Genomic DNA, 23,404 nt, shown 5'->3' with positions numbered 1-23,404 from the left:
AGTATTGGGATTAGTCATTCTTTCAATATTTGATACAATCCACTTATGAATCTATCTGGCCCTGGGGATTTTTTCTTAGGAATTTTCTTGATGTTTTGTTAAATTTCTTTTTCTGAGATGGGATTGTTTGAATATTCTATTTCCCCTTTTGTTAATGTAGGCAATTTATGCTTTTGTAAATATTCACTCATTTCCCCTAGATTGTCATATTTATTATCATATAATTGGACAAAATATTTCTTTATAAATAACTTAATTTCATTTTCATTAGAGCATTAGAGGTAAGGTCACCCTTTTCATCTTTGATATCATTAATTTGATTTTCTTCTTTTTATTAAATTAACCAGTACTTTATCTATTTTATTTGTTTTTTCAAAGTACCCGATCCTAGGCTTTTTTATTAATTCAATTGTCTTTTACTTTCAATTTTATTCATTTCTCCTTTGACTTTTAGGATTTCTAATTTACTTTTTATCTGGTTATTTTTAATTTGTTCCCTTTCTATTTTTTTTATGTTGCATGCCCATTCCCTCTCTGTTTTATTGAGATAATCACTCAGGGATATAAATTTTTCCCCTGAGTATTTCTTTGGCTGCATCTCATAGATTTTAATTTGTTTCCTTGTTGTCATTCTCTTCAATGAAATCAGTAATTATTTCTTTGATTTGTTTTTTGACCCACCAGTTTTGAAGAATTATATTATTTAGTATCCAATTAATCTTAAATCTGCTTTTCCACAAGCTTTTATTGATTATTATTTTTGTTGCATTGTGGTCTGAAAAAATTGCATTTATTATTTCTGCTTCCCTACATTTGTTTGCAATGTTTTTATGCCCTAATATATGGTCAATCTTTGTATAGTGCCAAGTACAGCTGAAAAGACACTATATTCCTTTTAATTTGTATTTATTTTTTTCCAAATATCTATTAATTCTATTTTTTTCTAACATTTCATTCACTTCCCTTACTTCTTTCTTATTTATTTTTGGTCAATTTATATAGTTCTGATAGGGGAAGGTTGAGGTCCTCCATTAGTATGGTATTACTATCTATTTCCTCCTTAAGCTCCTTTAGCTTCTCCTTTAGAAATATGAATGCTGTACCATTTGAAGCATGTATGTTGAGTATGATGTTTCTTCATTATTTTTACTGTCTTTCATCAAGATGTAATTACCTTTCTTATCTTTTTAATCAGATCTATTTTTGCTTTAGCTTTTTCTGAGATCATAATTCCTACTCCTTCTTTCTTTGTCTCAGTTCCAGCCCAGTAAATTCTGCTCCACCCTCTTAGCTTTACTCTGTGTATCTCTACCTGCCTCAAGTGTGTTTCTTGTAGACAACATATGGTAGTATTCTAGTTTTTAATCATTTCTTCTACCTGCTTACTTTCTGTTCATCTCATTCACATTCAGTTATGATTACTGTCTGTGTAAACCTCTCCATTTTGTCTTCCTCCTTTGATTCTGCCTTTTCTCTTATCCCACTTACCCTCTCCTCCAACTTTTTCATCAGTCTCCCCCCTTTCTTCTCCCTAATGTTACTTACCTTCTCACCCCAGCCCCTTTTACCATACCCCTCTTACTATAGTGCCTTTTAAACAACCCCCCAATCTCTCCCTCCCTTGTATGGCTCCCCTCCCCACCAGCTCATTTATTACCCTACTACTTCTCTATTGGGCACAATACAATTCTCTGCCCAAATGGATCTGATTGTTTTTCCCCTCTCTCAATCACTTCTAAGGAGCTTAAGATTTAAGTATTACCTTTTACCAACCTCTTCCATCCTTCCATTATATTGGTCTTCTTCCCAGTCTCCATCCCATGTGCTTCTCTATGAAATTGAAATTTACCTCATTTTTTCTCTTTTCCCTTTTCTTTTATTATTATCCTCTTTTTAACCCCTAGATTTTATGTTTTTTTTGACATATCACAGTTTGTCCCTTGTAAGGATAAACCTATATCTGAAATTCATATCCTGTACCCACTAAAAATACTTCTTCTAGCTATGTGAATGATAATAATCATTTTTAAGAGTTACCCATATCATCATTTCATAGAGGAGTACAAATAATTTGAACTTATTGGGTCCCTTTATTTTTTTTTTCCTTTCTTAGATACCTTTTGGTGATTCTCTTGAGTTCTGTATTTGGGCATCAAATTTTCTGCTTAAGTCTGGTCTTTTCTTCAGGAATGCTTAGAAATCTTCTATTTTATTAAATGACCATATTTTTCCTTTCCAGAATATAGTCAATTTTGTTGGGTAGTTGATTCTTGGCTATAGACTCAGTTCCCTTGCTTTCCAGTGTAAGGTAAGCCTTGCACAGGGAGAAGCTTTGGAACATTAAAGAGAGAGACTTTGATGGAGAGGAGTGGCAGTTGGAAGAAACAGAAAGATCACTGGGAAAAGAACTGAAGAGGAGAGTTGTTTTCTGAACTTTGAGGGAGAAGAAGATGATTCTCTGCCTCAGGATTTGAATCCTGATTACCTGAGGATTTTCCCAACCTTCCCTTGAACTTTGAAGACTAGGATTATAACTGTCTCTCCTGAAACAAACTACAGGGATAGCTGAACATTTACAGTGGCTAGAAGGGCTGAGTCCTGAAAGCCTGCTGAGTCAGCCTGATATAATTTATTTTCTCTGTGACACTGGAAGAAAGACTGGGCAACCATTTCATTTAGATTAAGTTAGCATATAGAAAGAAGAGAGGAATCAAAACTGTTGTGACTGGAGGCTCAGCCCTTGGCTGGACTGAAGAGACTCCATAATACCTTTATATTAGATTAAGACTTCCTGCTCCCACTCTCCATTCCCAACCTCAAAACTTTTTATTAAACCACCTTGCTTTAGAGAGATGCAGTAAGATATCATTAAGGGGATTTTTGAGAGGACTTCCAGTCAAGATGGCGGCTTACAGATAGCTAAAGTTCAGATCTCCAGAAACCCTTCCCTACCGAACTCAAACTATATGCTCCTAAGGCACCAAAATTCAAAACGAACAACAGCATAGACCCCGGGAATCCTCCTCCTGGACCTGGATCAAAAGTTACAGCCCCCCCAAAAGCCAGAACCCGAGATCACTCAGACCTAAGAGGTAGGCAGAAGGAAGGTCCCAGGACCCATCCCCCCAACACAATGCGCTGAGTCCGAGGCAGCAGAGGGAACCTCAGAGCCTCAGGGCCGACTATCCTGAAGACCACTTCCTGAAAACAACCTGACCCAGTCTCGGGGGCACCCAGACAGCAGGGAAACAGAGAGAGACAGGGGGAGCCTGCAGCCCCCTGGCTGGATCCCTCCATCCAAGTCTCACAGAAGGTCCCTGCCTCAAGGCATACTCAGTTCAACCCAGGGATAGCTAATCCTATCACAAGGCCTCAGAGCTCCTGGAAGCCACAGCCCCTCCCCCCGCAGAGTGCTGGCTCTCCTGGCCCACTAAGGCACAGAAACAAACACCCCGCGGAAAGGGCCAAGCCAGGCTCAGAGCTTGGAAGTAAGGCAACGGAGAAGTATTGGGAGGGAACTGAGGAGAGCAGTAACACGGAAACACCAGCAATTCCTGGCTTCCCCGGGAAGACAGAACAACAACTGCACAGAAGGGACAATCTGCCTAGGGCTAAAACCTCTGAACACCAGACAGAGATAAGAAAAGCTAGTCCTCCCCACTCAGATAGAGATGGCAAACTCCACATAAGCACAAAAGCCCCAAAATTCTAAGAAAAACAAGAAGAAGGGGGCGACTTTGGACACATTTTATGGAGCAAAAATACAAAATACAGAGGAGATAGAAGAGGAAACACAAGCAAATGCTCCGAAATCTTCCAAAGGAAATGGAAACTCTCTATAAACCCATGAAGAATTTGAATCTGCTTTCCCCTCCCCCAGCCTTCCACGTCCAGGACTCGAGCTCATGCTAGGATCAGTGGGTCCAAGTGATTGGCTGAGGCCGGGCTCGAGCCGGAGGGCGACTTATGGCGGTGGCCGAATGGGACAGAAGGTATCCACCCCCTTGATGCCGTGGCGGCTTCGGCACTGGCGCTTTGCTCAGACAGGACCAGAGGATAAGGTGAGGCTCCCGCACGGCAGTGGCTGCGGCCCCAAGGAGAAAGTATAGTAGAACATCCTGGAGTCCGCAATGAATGGACAGTTGGATTTAAGTGGAAAGCTAATTATTAAAGCTCAGCTTGGGGAAGATATTCGGAGAATTCCAATTTATAATGAAGACATTACCTATGATGAATTAGTGCTGATGATGCTAAGAGTTTTCTGGGGAAAACTTTTGAGTAATGATGAAGTGACTATAAAGTATAAAGATGAAGATGGAAATCTTATAACAATTTTTGATAGTTCTGATCTTTCATTTGTAATTCAGTGTAGCAGGATATTAAAACTGACACTGTTTGTTAATGGGCAGCCAAGGCCTCTTGAATCAAGTCAGGTGAAATATCTCCGAAGAGAACTGATAGAACTTCGAAACAAAGTGAATCGTCTTTTGGACTGTTTAGAGCCACCTGTTGAACCTGGACCTCCTACAAGTCTCCCTGATAATGATACTGTGGATAGTAGGGAAGAAAAACCAGCCACTTCTAATTCTTCAGGCAAACAGTCTACCCAAGTGATGGCAGCAAGTATGCCTGCTTTTGATCCATTAAAAAATCAAGATGAAATTAACAAAAACATCATGTCAGCATTTGGTCTGACAGATGATCAGGTTTCAGGTCCACCCAGTGCTCCTGCAGAAGAACGTTCTGGAACACCAGATAGCATTGCATCCTCCTCATCTGCAGCTCATCCACCAGCTTTCAGCCACAGCAGCCACCATATACAGGAGCACAAACACAGGTCAGATGTATCAACAATACCCACAGAAGGCCAGCTATGGTACTCAGCAGCGCCAGGCTCAGCCTCCACAGCAATATGGTTATTGTTCAGACATTAATTCATTGCTGGTGGAGTTGTGAACTGATCCAACCATTCTGGAGGTCAATTTGGAAGTATGCCCAAAGGGAGACAAAAGAATGTCTACACTTTGATCCAGCCATAGCACTGTTGGGTCTGTACCTCAAAGAGATAATAGAGAAAAAGCCTTCTTTTTTTTAAAATATATTTTATTTGATCATTTCCAAGCATTATTCGTTAAAGACATAGATCATTTTCTTTTCTTCCCCCCCACCCCCCATAGCCGACGCGTAAGTCGACTGGGCATTAGATGTTTTCTTGATTTGAACCCATTGCTTTGTTGATAGTATTTGCATTAGAGTGTTCATTTAGAGTCTATCCTCTGTCATGTCCCCTCAACTTCTGTATTCAGGCAGTTGCTTTTTCTCGGTGTTTCCACTCCCATAGTTTATCCTTTGCTTATGAATGGTGTTTTTTTTCTCCTGGATCCCTGCAAGTTGTTCAGGGACATTACACCGCCACTAATGGAGAAGTCCATTACGTTCAATTATACCACAGTGTATTAGTCTCTGTGTACAATGTTCTCCTGGTTCTGCTCCTCTCGCTCTGCATCACTTCCTGGAGGTTGTTCCAGTCTCCATGGAACTTCTCCACTTTATTATTCCTTTTAGCACAATAGTATTCCATCACCAACATATACCACAGTTTGTTCAGCCATTCCCCAATTGATGGGCATCCCCTCGTTTTCCAGTTTTGGGCCACCACAGAGCGCAGCTATGAATATTTTTGTACAAGTCTTTGTGTCCATTATCTCTTTGGGGTACAGACCCAGCAGTGCTATGGCTGGGTCAAAGGGTAGATATTCTTTTGTCGCCCTTTGGGCATAGTTCCAAATTGCCCTCCAGAATGGTTGGATCAGTTCACAGCTCCAGCACCAATGAATTAATGTCCCTACTTTGCCACATCCCCTCCAGCATTCATTACTTTCCTTTGCTGTTATGTTAGCCAATCTGCTAGGTGTGAGGTGATACCTCAGAGTTGTTTTGATTTGCATCTCTCTGATTATAAGGGATTTAGAACACTTCTTCATGTGCTTGTTAATAGTTTTGATTTCTTTATCTGAGAACTGCCTATCCATTTCCCTTGCTCATTTATCAATTGGAGAATGGCTTGATTTTTTGTACAATTGATTTAGCTCATTATAAATATGAGTAATTAAACCTTTGTCAGAGGTTTCTATGAAGATTTTTTTCCCAATTTGTTGTTTCCCTTCTGATTTTAGTTATATTGGTTTTGTTTGTACAAAAGCTTTTTAGTTTGATGTAGTCAAAATTATTTATTTTACATTTTGTGATTCTTTCTATATCTTGCTTGGTTTTAAAGCCTTTCCCCTCCCAAAGGTCTGACATGTATACTATTCTGTGTTTACCCAATTTACTTATGGTTTCCTTCTTTATGTTTAAGTCACTCACCCATTTTGAATTTATCTTGGTGTAGGGTGTGAGGTGTTGATCTATTCCTAGTCTCTCCCACACTGTCTTCCAATTTTCCCAGCAGTTTTTATCGAATAGTGGATTTTTGTCCCAAAAGCTGGGATCTTTGGGTTTATCGTATACTGTCTTGCTGAGGTCGCTTTCCCCCAGTCTATTCCACTGATCTTCCTTTCTGTTTCTTAGCCAGTACCAAATTGTTTTGATTACTGCTGCTTTGTAATATAGTTTTAGGTCAGGAACTGCAAGGCCCCCATCATATGTGTTTTTTTTTTCATTATTTCCCTGGATATCCTTGATCTTTTGTTCTTCCAAATGAACTTTGTTATGGTTTTTTCTAAATCAGTGAAGAAGTATTTTGGTAGTTCAATGGGTATGGCACTAAATAGATAAATAAGTTTGGGTAGGATGGTCATTTTTATTATATTGGCTCGTCCTATCCATGAGCAGTTAATGTTTTTCCATTTGTTCAAGTCTAGTTTTAGTTGTGTGGCGAGTGTTTTGTAGTTGTGTTCATATAGTTCCTGTGTTTGTCTTGGGAGGTAGATTCCTAGGTATTTTATTTTGTCTAAGGTGGTTTTGAATGGGATTTCTTTTTCTAGTTCTTGCTGCTGAGCTGTGTTGGAGATATATAGAAAAGCTGATGATTTATGTGGGTTTATTTTGTATCCTGCAACTTTGCTAAAGTTGTTGATTATTTCAATTAGCTTTTTGGTTGAATCTCTAGGATTCTTTAAGTAGACCATCATGTCATCCGCAAAGAGTGATAACTTGGTCTCCTCCTTGCCTATTTTGATGCCTTCAATTCCTTTATCTTCTCTAATTGCTACTGCTAGTGTTTCTAGTACAATGTCAAAGAGTAGAGGTGATAATGGGCATCCTTGTTTCACTCCTGATCTTATTGAGAGTGCATCTAGTTTATCCCCGTTGCAGATGATATTAGCTGTTGGTTTTAGATATATACTGTTTATTATTTTTAGGAATGACCCTTCTATTCCTATGCTTTATAGTGTTTTTAATAGGAATGGGTGTTGTATTTTATCAAAGGCTTTTTCTGCATCTATTGAAATAATCATGTGGTTCTTGCTAGTTTGCTTGTTGATGTGGTCAATTATGTGGATGGTTTTCCTAATGTTGAACCAGCCCTGCATCCCTGGTATGAATCCTACTTGATCATGGTGAATGATCCTTCTGATCACTTGCTGGATTCTTTTTGCTAGTATCCTATTTAAGATTTTTGCATCTATATTCATTAGGGAGATTGGCCTATAGTTTTCTTTCTCTGTTTTTGACCTGCCTGGTTTTGGAATCAGTACCATGTTTGTGGCGTAAAAGGAGTTTGGTAGAACTCCCTCTTTGCTTATTATGTCAAATAGTTTGTATAGTATTGGGATTAACTGTTCTCTGAATGTTTGATAGAATTCACAGGTGAATCCATCAGGCCCTGAGGATTTTTTCTTAGGAAGTTCTTTGATGGCTTGTTGGATTTCAATTTCTGATATGGGATTATTTAGGAATTCTATTTCCACTTCTGTTAGTCTAGGCAGTTTGTATTTTTGTATATATTCATCCATTTCTCCTAAATTGGTGTATTTATTGCCATATAATTGGGCAAAGTAATTTTTAATGATTGCCTTAATTTCCTCTTCATTGGAGGTGCTGTCCCCCTTTTCATCTTTAATACTGTGAATTTGCTTTTCTTCCTTCCTTTTTTTAATTAGATTGACCAGTACCTTGTCTATTTTGTTTGTTTTTTCAAAGTACCAGCTTCTTGTCTCATTTATTAAATCAATAGTTCTATCACTTTTGATTTTATTAATTTCTCCCTTAATTTTTAGGATTTCTAGTTTGGTTTTCTGCTGGGTGTTTTTAATTTGATCGCTTTCCTGTTTTTTCATTTGCATTTCCAATTAATTGATCTCTGCTCTCCCTTGTTTGTTAATATAAGCATTCAGGGATATGAATTTACCTCTGATTACTGCTTTGGCTGCATCCCAAAAGGTTTCAAAGGATGTTTTGCCATTGTCATTTTCCTCGATAAAATTATTAATTGTTTCTATTATTTCTTCTCTAACTAAATGATTTTGGAGTATTATATTGTTTAATTTTCAATTAGTTTTTGATTTGGTTTTCCATGTACCTTTACTGATCATTATTTTTATTGCCTTGTGATCTGAGAAGACTGCATTTATCATTTCTGCTTTTCTGCATTTGTGTGCTATGTTTCTGTGACCTAATATATGGTCAATTTTTGTGATTGTGCCATGTGGTGCTGAGAAGAAGGTGTATTCCTTTTTATCCCTATTTATTTTTCTCCATATGTCTATTAATTCTAATTTTTCTAAGATTTCATTCACTTCATTCACCTCTTTTTTATTTATTTTTTGGTTTGATTTATCTAAATTTGATAATGGTTGGTTTAAGTCTCCCACTAATATGGTTTTACTGTCTATTTCTTCCTTCTATTCTCCTAGTTTCTCCATTAGAAATTTGGGTGCTATATCATTTGGTGCATACATGTTGATTAGTGATATTTCCTCATTATCTAAAGTCCCTTTCAACAAAATATAATTACCTTCCCTATCCGTTTTGATCAGGTCTATTTTTGCTTTGACTTCATCAGATATTATGTTTACCTCTCCTGCCTTCTTTCTGTCAGTTGAAGCACAGAAGGTCTTACTCCATCCTTTAATTCTGACCTTGTGGGAATCAGCCTGCCTCATATGTGTTTCTTGAAGACAACATATGGTAGGGTTTTGGATTCTAATCCATTCTGCTATTCGTCTACGTTTTATGGGTGAGTTCATCCCATTCACGTTCAAAGTTATGACTGTCATTTGTGGACTCCCTGGTATTTTGATTGCCTTCCCTAATTCTAGCCTTTTCTTCTTTGGCTCTACCTTTTAGTCCAGTGATTTACTTTGAAACAGTCCCCCTTGTCCCCTCCCTTGATGTTTCCCTTTTTAGTCCCTCCGTTTTTGTTCCCTCCCCCTCCCCCCTCTCTTTCCCTCCCTTTTTGTTCTCCCTCTCCCCCTCCCCCCTTGGTTTTCCCTTCTCCTTACCCTTGTTGGGTAAGATAGAATTCAAGTTCCCAATGGATCTGGATGTTTTTCCCTCTCAGAGTTGTTTTCCCTGAGAATGAGGTTTAAGTAACCCCCCCCCCTTCCTCTCCTTCTTATAGGAGTTTTCTTCCCCTCCCCTTCCCATGTGAATCTTTGTGTGAGAATGATTATTCTATTTGGTCTTTCTTTACCCCCTATTTATACATTACATTTTCCCCACATATTAGTATACATAGATTGATATAAATGTAGTCCTTATAGAAGAGAGTTTGATTAAAAGAAGAAGATAACATTTTCCCCTTTCCTTAATATTTACCTTTTCAGGTATTCCTTGCTCCTTGATTTTCGGTATCAAACTTTCCACAGAGCTCTGGTCTTTTCTTTGCAAAAAGTTGGAAGTCTTCTATTTTGTTGAATGCCCATACTTTCCCTTGGAAGTATATAGTCAGTTTTGCTGGGTAGCTGATTCTTGGTTGGAGACCCAGCTCTCTTGCCTTTCTGAAGATCATGTTCCATGCCTTACGATCATTCAGAGTAGAACTTGCAAGGTCTTGTGTGACCCTGATTGGCATTCCTTTATATCTAAATTGTCTTTTTCTGGCTTCCTGTAGGATTTTTTCTTTTGTTTGATAGCTTTGGAATTTGGCAATTACATTCCTGGGAGTTGTCTTTTGGGGGTTTAGTGTAGAAGGTGTTCTGTGAGCTCTGTCAGTGGCTGTATTGCCCCCTTGTTCTAGAATCTCTGGTCAATTTTCTTTGATTATATCTTGTATCACCATGTCCAGTTTGGTGTTTATTTCTGGCTTTTCTGGGAGTCCAATTATTCTTAAATTATCCCTTCTCCCTCTATTTTCCAGATCTATCACCTTGTCGGTGAGATATTTTATGTTCTCTTCTAATTTCTTGGTATTTTGGCTTTGCTTTATTAATTCTTGCTCTTTTACACGATCGTTGTCTTCCAGCTGCCTGATTCTGGCCTTTAAAGCCTGGTTTTCCTTTTCAGTTTCATCTTACCGGTTTTGTAGATGCGTGAATTTCTTTTGCATTATTTCCAACTTTTCCTCCCAGAAGGCTTCCATCTTTTTGGTCATTTCTGATTCAAATTCTTCATAGGTTTGTGGAGAGTTTCCATTTCCTTTGGAAGGATTTGGAGCATTATATATTATCTTCTATCTGCTCTGTATTTTGTATTTTGGCTCCATAGAATGTGTCCAAAGTCACCCCTTTCTTCTTATTTTTCTTGGTATTTTGGGGCTTCTGTGCTTCTGTGGAGTTATCCATCTCTGAATGTGAAGGATTAGCTTTTCTTATCTCTGTCTGGTGTTCAGAGGCTTTAGTCCTGGGCAGATGGTTCTATGAGCTTTCCCTGGGTTAAACTGAATATGCCTCACTGGATCTGGAATGGAAGGGTCGGACCACGTTGCTTTCCGGAAGTTGCCTTCAGAATTGCTGGCCGTGAGGCTGTTTTGTCGGCCTGCAGGGGGATGGGCTGCAGCTAACCCAAGTTCCGAGGGCAGGGACTTTCACTGAGACTTGGATAGCAGGATCCAGCCCGTGAGGCTGTCTTGTTCCAGGCAGTGACTTTCACTGGGACTTGGATAGAAGGCCCTGAGGGTTGTTGTTCTGAGGACCCTGCTCTCTGATCCCGGCTGGGCTGCGGCTTCCGGGAGCCTTGGACTCTGTGCTCCTACCCCTTAGGTCGGAGGGATCTCGGGTTCTGGCTTTTGAGGGGAGCTGTACCTTTTGATCCAGGTCCAGGTCCAGGAGGAGGGTTCCCAGGGTCTGTGCTGTTGATCGTTTTGAATTTTGGCAGCTTAGGAGCTTATAGTTTGAGATTGGTCGGGAAGGGTTTTCCGGAGATCTGAACTTTCGCTTTCTCTAAGCCGCCATCTTAACCGGAAGTCTTGAGAAAAAGCCTTCTACAAGAATATTCATAGCTGGGCTCTTTGTGGTGGCCAAAAATTGGAAAACGAGGGGATGCCCATCAATTGGGGAATGGCTGAAGAAATTGTGGTATATGTTGGTGATGGAATACTATTGTGCAAAAAGGAATAATAAAGTGGTGGAATTCCATGGATACTGGAAGGACCTCTGGGAAGTGATGCAGAGTGAGAAGAGCAGAACCAGGAGAACATTGTACACAGAGACTAATACACTGTGGTATAATTGAACGTAATGGACTCGTCCATTAGTAGATGTGTAATGTCCCTGAACAATCTTCAGGGATCTAGGAGAAAAAACACTATTCATTAGCAGAGGACAAACTGTGGGAGTAGAAATACCGAGGAAAAGCAGGTGCCTGACTACAGCAGTTGAGGGGACATGACAGATGAGAGACTCTAAACGAACACTCTAATGAAAATACTAACAACATGACAATGGGTTCGAATAAAGAACACATGTGATACCCAGTGGAATCACGCATCGGCTAAGGGTGGGGTGGGGGGAGGAAAAGAAAATGATCTTTGTCTTTAATGAATAATGCTTGGAAATGATCAAATAAAATATTATAAAATTACAAAAAAAAGATATCATTAAGGGGGGAAAGGCTTTTCAGATGAAGATATTTTCTTAAGGGTAAGTTTTGTCAAACCTTGGGGTGATTGCTATTGATTCTCATCTAACTCATGTTGACCAAGTGGAACATTGAGGAAAAGTCAGGCATAAACCAACCCCTGACAAAAAAACAAAAACAAAAAACAAAAAAAAAACCCACTTTTTTTTCCTTCAGTGTCATTTCTTTGTCAGACTCCTGCTTGATTCTCCACAGCCATTACATTCAAAACTGTCAGGGCAGACATTGTCTCTCTATCAGAAAGAAGGAGGTTACCCTACAAGCCAACCAGTCAATCCATCAAGACTAGTGGCTAAATAACTTTATCTAGGAAAACCCCCTGTTAACCTAGTTATTATTACATTCTCTACTGAAAATCTAATTGAGAGAGAAATCTGTCCTATCGAGGAGGGAAGTTTCTTGGAAGGGTTTTGTTCCTTTATCTTTTCTAACATCAACTCCAGGGTTCTCTCCCTTTTACCCCCTCATATATATTCCTATACCTGAATATCATATTCCATGCCTGCTGGTCCTTCAGTGTAGGTACAGCCAAGTCCTGTATAATCCTGACTGTGACTTGATGATATCTGAATTGTTTCTTTCTATCAGTTTGTAGTATCTTTTCCTTTGTCTAGAAGTTCTTGAACTTGTCTATATCATTCCTGGACATTTTCTATTGGGGCTTTAATGCAGGAGGTCATCTGTGGATTCTTCTAATCTCTACTTTAACCTCTTATTCAAGAATGTCAAGGCAGTTTTCTGGGATAATTTCCTGTAAAATGATGTCCAGTGTTTTTCTTTTGTCATGATTTTCCTAAAGGCCAATAATTCTTAAATTGTCTATCCTGGATCTATTTTCCAAGTCTGTTGTTTTATCAATGAGGTGTTTCATATTTTCCTCAATTTTTTCATTCTTTTGAGATTGCTGTATAGACTCTTGCTGCCTTATGAAGTCATTTGATTTTAGTTGTTTAATTCTAATTTTTAAAGACTGAATTTTTTCCCAGGATTTTTGATCCTCCCTTTCATTTGGATATATTTTTCCTTGTAGATTACCTTTTATTTTCTTTGCCTCCTTTTCAAGCTCGTCAATTCTGGTTTTTAAGCAATTTTCTTCTTTTAGTTCATGTGCCTATCTGTTTCCAGATGACCTATTTTGATTTTTTAAGTTCTTTTACCAATTTTCTTTAACCTTTCTTAATTGTTTTTTGAATTGTGTTTTTAGCTCTTCTCCAAAGCCTGAGTCTAATTCCCTGGAGTTCCTAAATTTTGCTTGGAATTCCTTGGTCCTCCTCTATTCCATTTGTCCTTTTTTCATTAACTAAATAGAAGCTGTTAATTGTATTTTCTTTTTCTGTTGTAATTCATATTTTTTTTCTTCTTTCCCCCTCATTATTTGCTATATTCTGGCTCCTCTGTTTATTTTCTGGATCTGTGGGTTTAGGCTTTTCTGCTTTGAAGGAGCTTCTTCTTTGCTGTACTTATAAACTGGATTAGTCTGATAGAGTTGACCTGAGGTCAGATATTCTCCAGATTCCAGCAGAAGCTTAAGGTAAAACTGAAGGTGTTTGGGGTAGCTGGGTGGCTCAGTGGATTAAGAGCCAGGCCCAGAGTTGGGAGGGCCTGAGTTCAAATCTGGCCTCAGACACTTCCTAATTGTGTGACCCTTGGCAAATCACTTGACTCCCATTGCCTAGCCTTTACCACTCCTCTGCCTTAGAACCAATACGAAGTATTGATTCTAAGAAGGAAAGTACACTGAAGGTGTGGAGCCTGAAGGTAGTTACCTGGTCTTCCTCTCTGACATCCACCTCCCTGCAAGTTGTCTGGTCACAGTCCTATGCTTCCTGTGGTTGGACCAAGGTACTCTGTCACAGTTTCAGCCCTCACCATAGGATCCCAGTCAGTAGGATTCTTACCATGGGTCTCAGCCCAGTGGTGGTGGTGGTGGGCATGTTAGAGATTGAGCTTTTCTGTCCTCTGGGGGCTTCTTATCCTTAGTATTGATAGACTACATTAAGCCAGTTGAGCTGTTCTGCAGAGCTGAATGTGCCTTGAGGCCAAAACCTCCTGAGGTATGGGCCCAAGATGAAGGAGTGGTGGCTGAATGCTGTAACCAGGCTGCCCTCCACTCAAGCCCCTCTCCTCAGGCTACTTTCCTGAAAGCTGTGGTTAGATCCCTGAACCTCAAGTAGCTATGGTAGCAAGGTACTCCCTTCAGGCTAGAGCCCTGTCCCTGAGATCCCACCAACCAACAGAGACTCAGTACTGTAGGTCAGGGTGGGATCCTGGGACCATCCTTCTTTCTTCTTCTTAAACCTCAAAATTCAACCTTCTCTGTGTACCTTTTAAGTTGAATTGAGCAGGAGGATCCCCCAGATCCATCCTGTTGTTGCATTTGGCTTTCTGTCCCCCTCAAAGTGCTTTGTTTTTTTTTATCCATATGGAAGGATTTTCGCAGAGGAATTGACTTTTGCTTCTAATCCACTATCTTGACTCTGCTCCTCAAATGTACATTTTAAAAATATTCACTTTGTGTCGTTCCATCTTCCAAAATTGAATATCTAGCAATCATATTCAGAAGAAACAAGTTGTGGATAGTTTGGGGCTCATGTATTATCATCTTCACCTTAGTCATTTGTGCATGTATACCCACCCATCTCTTTCTCAATGACAATCTCTGTAAGGGGCATGTCAATTGACTTATGTATTTTTCTCAATCTTTGTGACTTCTCAGAACAAAACTTAATTTAGACACTGGCAATTGTGTGAATTTAATACAAATTGTAATGCATTATTCCATTTGAAACCCCATTTTTAGTCAGTATCAGCCCCACTCTTTGACTGGGCACCTCATGGCTATCTGGCTACTCAGAAGGGGCTGGCTTAAGACCTTTCATTATTCTTGGCATTCAGATTGAGGATAAGTCTGTTCAACTGGAGAGTCCCAGGAGATATGGTGAAATTGGCTTTATAAGAAAGGAGATGGGATAAACTTGGAATGTGGCTTTATGCACTGAGGGGCTAGGGACTCTTTCTGGTACAACATATTTTTGGCTGAGGGACTATGGTAACCATGGAAAACTGAGATTAATTAGGAGAATCCAGGTGATCACATGATTTTTCTCCTAACTTTTACTAATGAACATTATAAAATAATGTGGTCTCCAGAGTATTTTAATAATAACACATTATAGATGCTCTCTTCTCTTCCATAACATCTCCAACTTCAGGTTGTAGATGATGCCATTGGCAAATATCTGCTAAATTACCAACCCAAAGGAGAATGGAAGTTGTTCAGCATTTTTAATAGCATGGCCTTACTGGGCCCCACTTTGTATCCCATCTTAACCAGTTGTACATCATTCAAGATTCCAATGGTACCCCTGGAAATCTTGGCAGTGATACTGAAATTCTTGTAGAAAGAAGTTCTCTTGAGATCTAAACCAGTATACTAGGCAGGTCCAGTGACATCACATAGAATAAAGACACTGTATGGACAACAGTTGGCAATTAATTGCATATTATTGATATATACATATATATATATATATGTATATATATATATATATATATACATATATATATATATATATATATATATATAGAGAGAGAGAGAGAGAGAGAGAGAGGTTGCATATCTCTAATCTTAGGCATGTCTTCCTTGATGAACACAAAGCCCACATTACCTCAGATATGAGGTAACTGGTTTGTTTCAGAGCCACACATGGCTTTTTGCAAGAAAATGTTTTTCCCCATCAGTGCTATGACCTTCCCATAGAGAGATATCCATTGCATAGGCTTGGAACTCATGTTGTCTCCTCCAACAATGAAACATTTTGGACAAGTATTCAAAACTTGGATTATCTAATGAAAGTAATTGGATTTCCAGGTAGCTCTATTTTCCTGGGTAACTTGAAGGTGCTTCAGAAATTGTCACCTGGAATTTAAAGATAATGCCACTTATACAAAGAGTCACCATATCATATCATCATAAATATATCTGCATATGTGGTGTATTTTGCATGTTATATGAAACATATGAAAAACTACTTTTATTCCAAATATGCTAAGGTTTAAAAAATAAGGTTCAAGGTGACAGCATCCAAGTTTATTCACATATTGGTTTTGTGTAGATGACAAAAAATCCAAGCCATTTTGATGATAAGTGATCCTAATTAATCAAATGTTGATTTTTAAATTATCCTTAAATAAAATTCCAAATGTGGCAACAACAAACCCATAAAAGTTCAGTAAGGTAATCCTAATATTCAGTTTCATATTTTGACTGTAAAGAATTGATATATTTTTTAATTAGCAAGAATAGGTTTGATTTTCTCTGCAGCTCCTTTCATAAAACAGTTTAAGAATTTATGAAGTGATTACATATGGAAAGAGGCAGGAAGGAGATCTTTTCAGCAGGTTCTTGTATAAATATGAAATGTTTTCAACTAAATTAATTTAAAGAGTTTTATTCTATCCAACATATTAGTTAAAACCACACAGGATATATCATAGCCATGAAAAATTTGAAATGCATGGTGCCAAAGCTCAGAAAGAAAGTAGATTTAAATAGCTCTTTAAAAGCTCAAGTTCCAGTCCCTTGGGGCATTTCAAGTCAGCTGTCTTGTTATCTCCCCCTCTGCTGTCAAATCCATGACAGTAATCTTTATGTAGATTCATGAATCTTTCCCCATAAAGCCTAATAGCCTACAACAATGCAGAACTTCTCATAGTGAAGTCCTCTTGCCATGTGGGCTGATACTATCCAGAGAGTCTACTCAGGGTTAAGATGCAGATGGGATTTCTCCCCAGGGACAATAAGGTGCCTGCTTCAAAAGAAGACTCAACACTACAAACTAAATTGGTATAAAATAGTGCAGTTAGATAAAGGAGAATATTGACATCTGTTTCCAATTCTGCCACTTACCATTTTTGTGACTTTTCAAAAGAGACTTCATATTGTGATAAAGGATAAAAAGGTTTGCAATTTGCAAAACTGTTGCAAAAAACTGAGAAATGCAAATCTTAGGAATGATTGGGAGTGGTGTGTGACCAATGGTCACATGGGAGCCTGAGCCTGAGGGATCTAGGTGAAGATGCCCAACTGATTTCTTCTCTCCTGAAAAGTTGAGATGAAGCTTGCTTGCTGGTTCTGGTGCACATTTACGCTGAGCACCTAAGGTCTGTGCTCCCTCGAGTGCCTGGGTTTCTAGTCTAGCTGCTTTCAGGGGTAGGTCCCCAGCAGTCCTAGTCAGCTCCAAAGGACCTAGAGGTGCCCCTCACTCACTTGCTGGTTCTGACACACGCTGGCTCTGGCTCCATAGGTGGGGTGGGGGAGGGTGGATCGGCTCATGTTTGGGTGGGAGCTTTTTCACCCTCTTATAGTGTGGAAATGCCCAAATCCCACGTACCTTCAATACTGTGCCCTACTGTACAGTTCCTCCGTTCTTCTGAAAATGATTTTTAAGGACTTTTGAGGTAGTCTACATCGGTGTGTGCTGGGGAGAGGAAGTGGCCTGCATCTAGACTGCCACTATGCTTACCATGGAAGTATTTTTAAATGTATTTTTAATTAAAGCATTACAAAGATTTCTAATTTGTCCCCGCTCCTTAGTGATCTATTATAACAAATAAATAAATAAGTGAGCAAAATTAATATGGTGATGGCATTAGAAGGAATATGTGACATAGAACCTCTTCAAACTTTCATTTTTTAAATTAACAAATTAATTCTTTTTATTTTCTCATATGACCCTATTTAAAAAAGTTAAAAGAAGTCTTATAAAATGTTTATTCAAGTAAACAAATTTTCTTGTCAACTTTATATTTTTAAAAGTTTCCCTGCACATTCTAAATCCAACAACTCTTTCAACAGGTACATAGATTATCATTGTATCATTAATAGTTTTTAAAACTTTTAAACTTGTTTTTCTTTACACTATTGTTTTTAGATATTCTTATTCTTCAACTATTATTCATCAGCTTATGAAATTATTCAGAGTCACTTCTATATTTATGTTTGATGCTTTTGAACTTTGTCATATTTCTTATTACCATATTAACAATCAGAAAATTTTTTATATCTTCTGTAGTCAGTGATTGTTTTTCCTTCTTTTTAAATTAATTTGAATATCAAGCCTGACTAATAATTTTTTAATTAATTTTGAGTTGTTAGTTTAGACTTATGTATGTTTTCATATCTGATAGGACCTTGAAATTTGGCTTTTACTGTTAGTGTTAATTATGGGCATCAAGGACTTTTAATTCATTTTTTTCAGATTTCATTTCACAGATTAATTTTGTGTTATCTTTAATTGAGTGGCAGAAGCATCCAAGTTTTCTACTATTTGTACTTGCTAGATATTGATATTGTTTTCCATTTTCTTTCCATGTATTCAATAGTTTTAATTAGCTATGTGCCATAACAGCACGTATTGCCTATTAGTAGGAGTATTCTGGATATTGTCACCTTTAGTGTGATGAATCTTACTGAAGCAATAGTGAAAGAACATTCTGTTGTTTGCACAAGAGTAGTTGTATCACTCTATGATATTGCACTAACACAATTAGTATTACTGCAGTATGAAAGGAGAGGTTTTCAAGATTTGAGATAGGCTATCAAAGTAAGAAAATGCAATTTAAAACCCTGGTTACAATTCATTTCCTACTCTATCCCCTCATCCTACTCCTACCATAACATGGAAAACAGGTTGACTTTTGAGTTTAAACCTGGAAAAGCCCTTAGGAATAATGTCCAACAAGTGAGAAGTTAAATGATCTATCCAGATTCATTCAGTTATTGAATGCTTCACATCAGATTTCCTGATAACAAAGCAAATATACTTTTTATCCACTGCATTGCATAATCTCTAAGTAGCAAGGCAACAGTTCAGCCATGTGAAGATTGAAGATTAAAATTAATTCTCCCCTGATTGTGAAGATTAAAATTGTAACCCCTGCCTGTTTTTATATTTTAATCACCAAAAGTGTAAACACCCTACTTAAAAGTTGAATATGGAGATCTGCCCATTTTTCGATTTAATCACCAAAAGTGCAAACATCCTACTTAATCATGAAGTGGGAGGTCTGTGACCCATGTGTGTGATAGTGGGTGATGATTCAAAATCAACTGACTGCCTCTTAGACAGTCCTAAAGCAGGATTTCAACTGTGATTGGTAGAAATAGAATTAGGGGAAGGCACAGGAAATGATGCAAGAGAAAGTGTCTTTATTTTTTTTTTACAGTTTTTGAATTAATTTATTTAGTCAGTTTAGAACATTATTCCTTGGTTAGAAGGATCACATCATTTCCCTCCCTCCTCTCCCCCCATCCTTCCCACAGCTGATGCGCAATTTCATTGGGTATTACATGTGTCCTTAATCAGAAGCTGTTTCCATGTTGTTGGTGTTTGCATTAGGATGTTCATTTAGAGTCTACATCCCCAGCCATATCCTCTCAACCCATGTATTCAAGCAGTTATTTTTCTTCTATGTTTCTACTCTGCAGTTTCTCCTCTGAATGTGGATAATGTTGTTTCTCATAGATTCCTCCAAGTTGTTCAGGACCACTGCATTGCCACTAATGGAGAAGTCCATTACTTTTTTGATTGCCCCACAGTGTATTGGTCTCTGTGTATAATGGAGAAAGTATCTTTAAAGGGAGTTACAGCTTCCTGAATGGGTTCTGCTAGCAGTTCTTCATTCTTTGGAAGGGGAGACTAGAGACAATTCTTCATTTTTTGGAGTAAAGGCTGGACCTGAGACCCTGTTCCTGGTGAGGCTTTTCTAAAATCTCTTCCTTTGAACTGTCACATGGTGAGTGAAAAGCTAACTCTTAACTACTGGATTTTCTGAAAAAACTAACCTCAGGAAATCTCTTGAGAGAGATTTCCCCAGGTCCTCAGCTTTGCTGAGGCCCAAGAACTAACTATCCCTTCCTGGGAGTAAATTACTTAGTGTTTAAGCTAGATATCTCATCCTATTCTCTCTCTGATTTTCTTACTTCACTCTTTGTATATTTTGTAAATATATTGTAAAGGAACCTCTTTGGAATAAATTAAATTCCTGGTGAGTACACTCTTAAATAATCCAATCCAACCCTTTTAAAATTAACCCATTTTCCCCCTTACAACCAGATGAAGGACATCAAGAAAGATTTTTTTTCAAAATACATAAAAATGAAACAAACCCTGTGTACCATATTTCAAGGAATGACAGAATAAAATTGTCCATAAGTATTAGAACTAGAAGGCAATGTTAAAATAGAAATAATTTGTCACCACCAGGAGAAATATTATCTATAAAACACCCATAAATAAAATTGTTATACTCCAGAAATAAAGAAAAATGTTTCCATTCAGCAAGAAGAGACAACTAATTGATTAACAAACTCAAATAAGTCACATAGTATTTGGCATAAAATAAAATAATGTAATAAGAGGAATCAAAAAGAAAATGAAAAAGTAACTCAAAAATATCATAAGGTACAAAACTGAGCAAAATCCTAAAGTGGAAAAATTGACTTTTAACAAAATTGATGAATTATGGAGAAAACTTGGAGAGGGTAATATCTCCAAAAAGGTATATTCATGGACAAAAACTTAACTACACACATTTGAACAACTCAGAAGGGCAAAATGACACAAAAGAAATAGAATACATTAATTGGCAGATCATGAGCTCTATAAAAGTAGGGAATTCATTGCCCTTTCATACCCTTTTTCTCCCTATCCAACATAAAACCTTACATTATAAACACTTAACCATTATATCCAAGGATTCAACTCCTGGGCTCTTCTATGATCTCTAAATTTCTGTGGATAGTGATAAATAAAAATGTCAAAGTCAGATATTGCTCTCAGAAAAATAAGAAAAAAAAGAAATTCTTTTGAGAAGTATGGAGAATTGAGATTCAGATTCATATGATTCTAGCATCAGCAAACTAGAGGTGGAAAAGACCATTAATTCAAATTCACTCATTTTAAAGACAAAGAAAATAAGGTTCAGATAAGGACTTTAATTTGTGCTTCCAAAACCCTTTATAAAATGGGGCTTTTTATTGGATTATAGTCTGAACATGGTATATTTAATTTTTCTGTATTTCTGCACTTGGTTGTAACGTTTTTTAATTTTTTTTTTACTTAGTGCATGATTATTTTTTTGTGAAGGTGCCATTAACAGGTATACTCTTTTCTATTCTCATTCAGTTTTCTCTAGGAATCTACCATATCTAACTTTTCTAAGGTTCTATTCATTTCTTAACTTCTTTTTTGTTTATTTAATGGCTAGGGTTATTTAACTCTGAGTGGGGGAAGTTGAGGTCCCCTTTCAGTAATCTTTTGCCATCTATTTGCTCCTTTATTTCCTTTATTTTTTTTAAGAATTTGGATACTGTGTTATTTGGTGCATACGTATTTAGTATTGATATTGCTGCATTGTCTATGGTAACTTTCAGGAATATGTATTTTCCCCTGCTAATCCCTTTTAACGTCTGTTCTTGTTTTTGTTTTGTTTGAGTTCATGATGGATATTCCTACCTTTTTTGAATCAGCTGAACCATAATAGATTCTTCTATAATCCCTTATTTTTACTGTCTGCTTCTGTTTTGAGTGTGTTTTTTGTAAAATCCCATTGTTGAATTCTGTTTTTTAACCTATTCTGTTTCCATGTTATAAATGAATTCATCCATTCAGCATTCACTGTTATTATCAACTATGCATTTTCCCTCTATCATTTTTTCTTGTGGTCCTTTGTCCTTTATCCTTCTCCCTGTCTCTTCCTCTGCCTCTGCTACGTACACACTCACACACAAACATATATCTTTGTGACTTTCAATCTCAGTCTATCTGTCTCTTTCTCTTAAGTCTTTTTTGCTTTTAATGATTGCCTTCTTTTTTCTGCTCCCACTTTTATCAGTTCCATCTTTCTTTTATCCACTTTCCATTAATTTTTATTTTGGACAAGATAAATTTCTATTACCAAGGGACTATGTATGTTTTGAAGTTATATGAATCATCTTCCCATATGTAAATGTAAATAGTTTAACATTATTGTATCTTATGATTTCACCTTTATGTTTAACCTTTGGATGCTGCTCTTGAGCCTTATATTTAAAAGTCAAATTTTCTATTCAACTTTGGTCTTTTCATTAGGAATGCTTTAATGTCCTCTATTTCATCAAATATCATGTTTTTCCTTGAAGAGTTATATTCAGTTTTGCTGTGTAGGATATTCTTGACATCATTTCCTTTTATGCCCCAAATTATTGTAATTTAAAAGTTGATTACCTTAAGTTATCAAATTGGGGAGACTAGCCCCCACATTAATCATCATGTGGGAATGTATAATTGAAAATCTCAATAATGAAAAATATTCTATTTTAAGGGATTTATTAAATGATTGGGGTGTATGGGGTACTCAGGGAGGAGTAATATCTTTGGTATGGAGGGCTTGTCATGCCCTCCTAGGGCAGCTCTCCAGCCTCTGACCCTCACCTGACACCCAGCTCTCACTTGTGGCTCCTAGTAGCTGCTAGCACGCGGCAGCAGCCACACCCCAGGCAACGACCTCCACAAGCCAGCTAAACCTTGTGAGGGTAGCCATCAGGTAGACATAGACCCCTGGTGTGAATTTCAAAACTACTCAACCCTATTCAAACTATTCTTTAGAAGATGGGATTTAGGTATTTCCTGATCAATAACAATAGAGATACTTGGAATAACAGAATCAGGTCTTGGAAACTACAATCTCCACCCTACTCAGGGAAACAGGATTTAGGAAGGGCTGCAGCAAAGCTCATGATTTAATTATTTGAGAATATGGCCTTCAACAGACATGTGCAAAGGGGACAGACCTCTGGGCTGTCCTGGGTTAAGTTAGAGCCACCATTGGCACAGGTGAGACACAGGAAGTGAGGTAGAGGACAGGTCAGGAGTTCTGGGGACTTCCTGGGTGGAGGGAGAGAGGTGGTTGGAGTCTGGTGCTTGGAGTGGAGGAGCTCTCAGACTGTTCTCCATTTTGGTCACATGAGTGATAGGCACTGATCTCTTTTCTTTGCCTTGGCTATCCAGGGCCTTGGGCCTTTGGCTCAGCTTAAGCAGAGTGGGTATTTAAGCCCTATTTACTTCTCTCCCTTTTCCCCCCCTCTCTCTTTCCCTCTAATACTTTTCTTCCTCTTGTTTGTAATTAAAACACCATAAAAAGGTTGACAGCTGACTTGAGTTTTCATTTAGGAATTACATAGCTGAATTCCTTGGCGACCTTAAATTAATATATATCAGCCTTTTAAAGTGATTTCCATATCACACTGGTGAACTAGGGCTTTGCTCACCCAGCATGTGAAGACTGCTTCAGAGGAACAGGTGGAAGAAACCAACAAGAAGGTTCAACAGTTGAGATGGCG

General features: G+C 37.9%; 2 pseudogenes; one reads left to right on the top strand and one right to left on the bottom strand.

Moving 5' to 3' along the window:
• Positions 1-4,076: 4,076 nt before the first annotated feature.
• Positions 4,077-4,991, top strand: LOC100032526 (protein TFG-like; annotated as a pseudogene).
• Positions 4,992-15,191: 10,200 nt separating this feature from the next.
• On the bottom strand, positions 15,192-16,753 carry LOC130457284 (60S acidic ribosomal protein P0-like; annotated as a pseudogene).
• Positions 16,754-23,404: the final 6,651 nt, after the last annotated feature.

Source organism: Monodelphis domestica, chromosome 1, assembly GCF_027887165.1.
Source record: "Monodelphis domestica isolate mMonDom1 chromosome 1, mMonDom1.pri, whole genome shotgun sequence".
In the NCBI taxonomy this organism is placed as follows: Eukaryota; Metazoa; Chordata; class Mammalia; order Didelphimorphia; family Didelphidae; genus Monodelphis; species Monodelphis domestica.
Note: the sequence above shows the minus strand (reverse complement) of the source record. Positions and strands in the feature narration are given on the sequence as shown.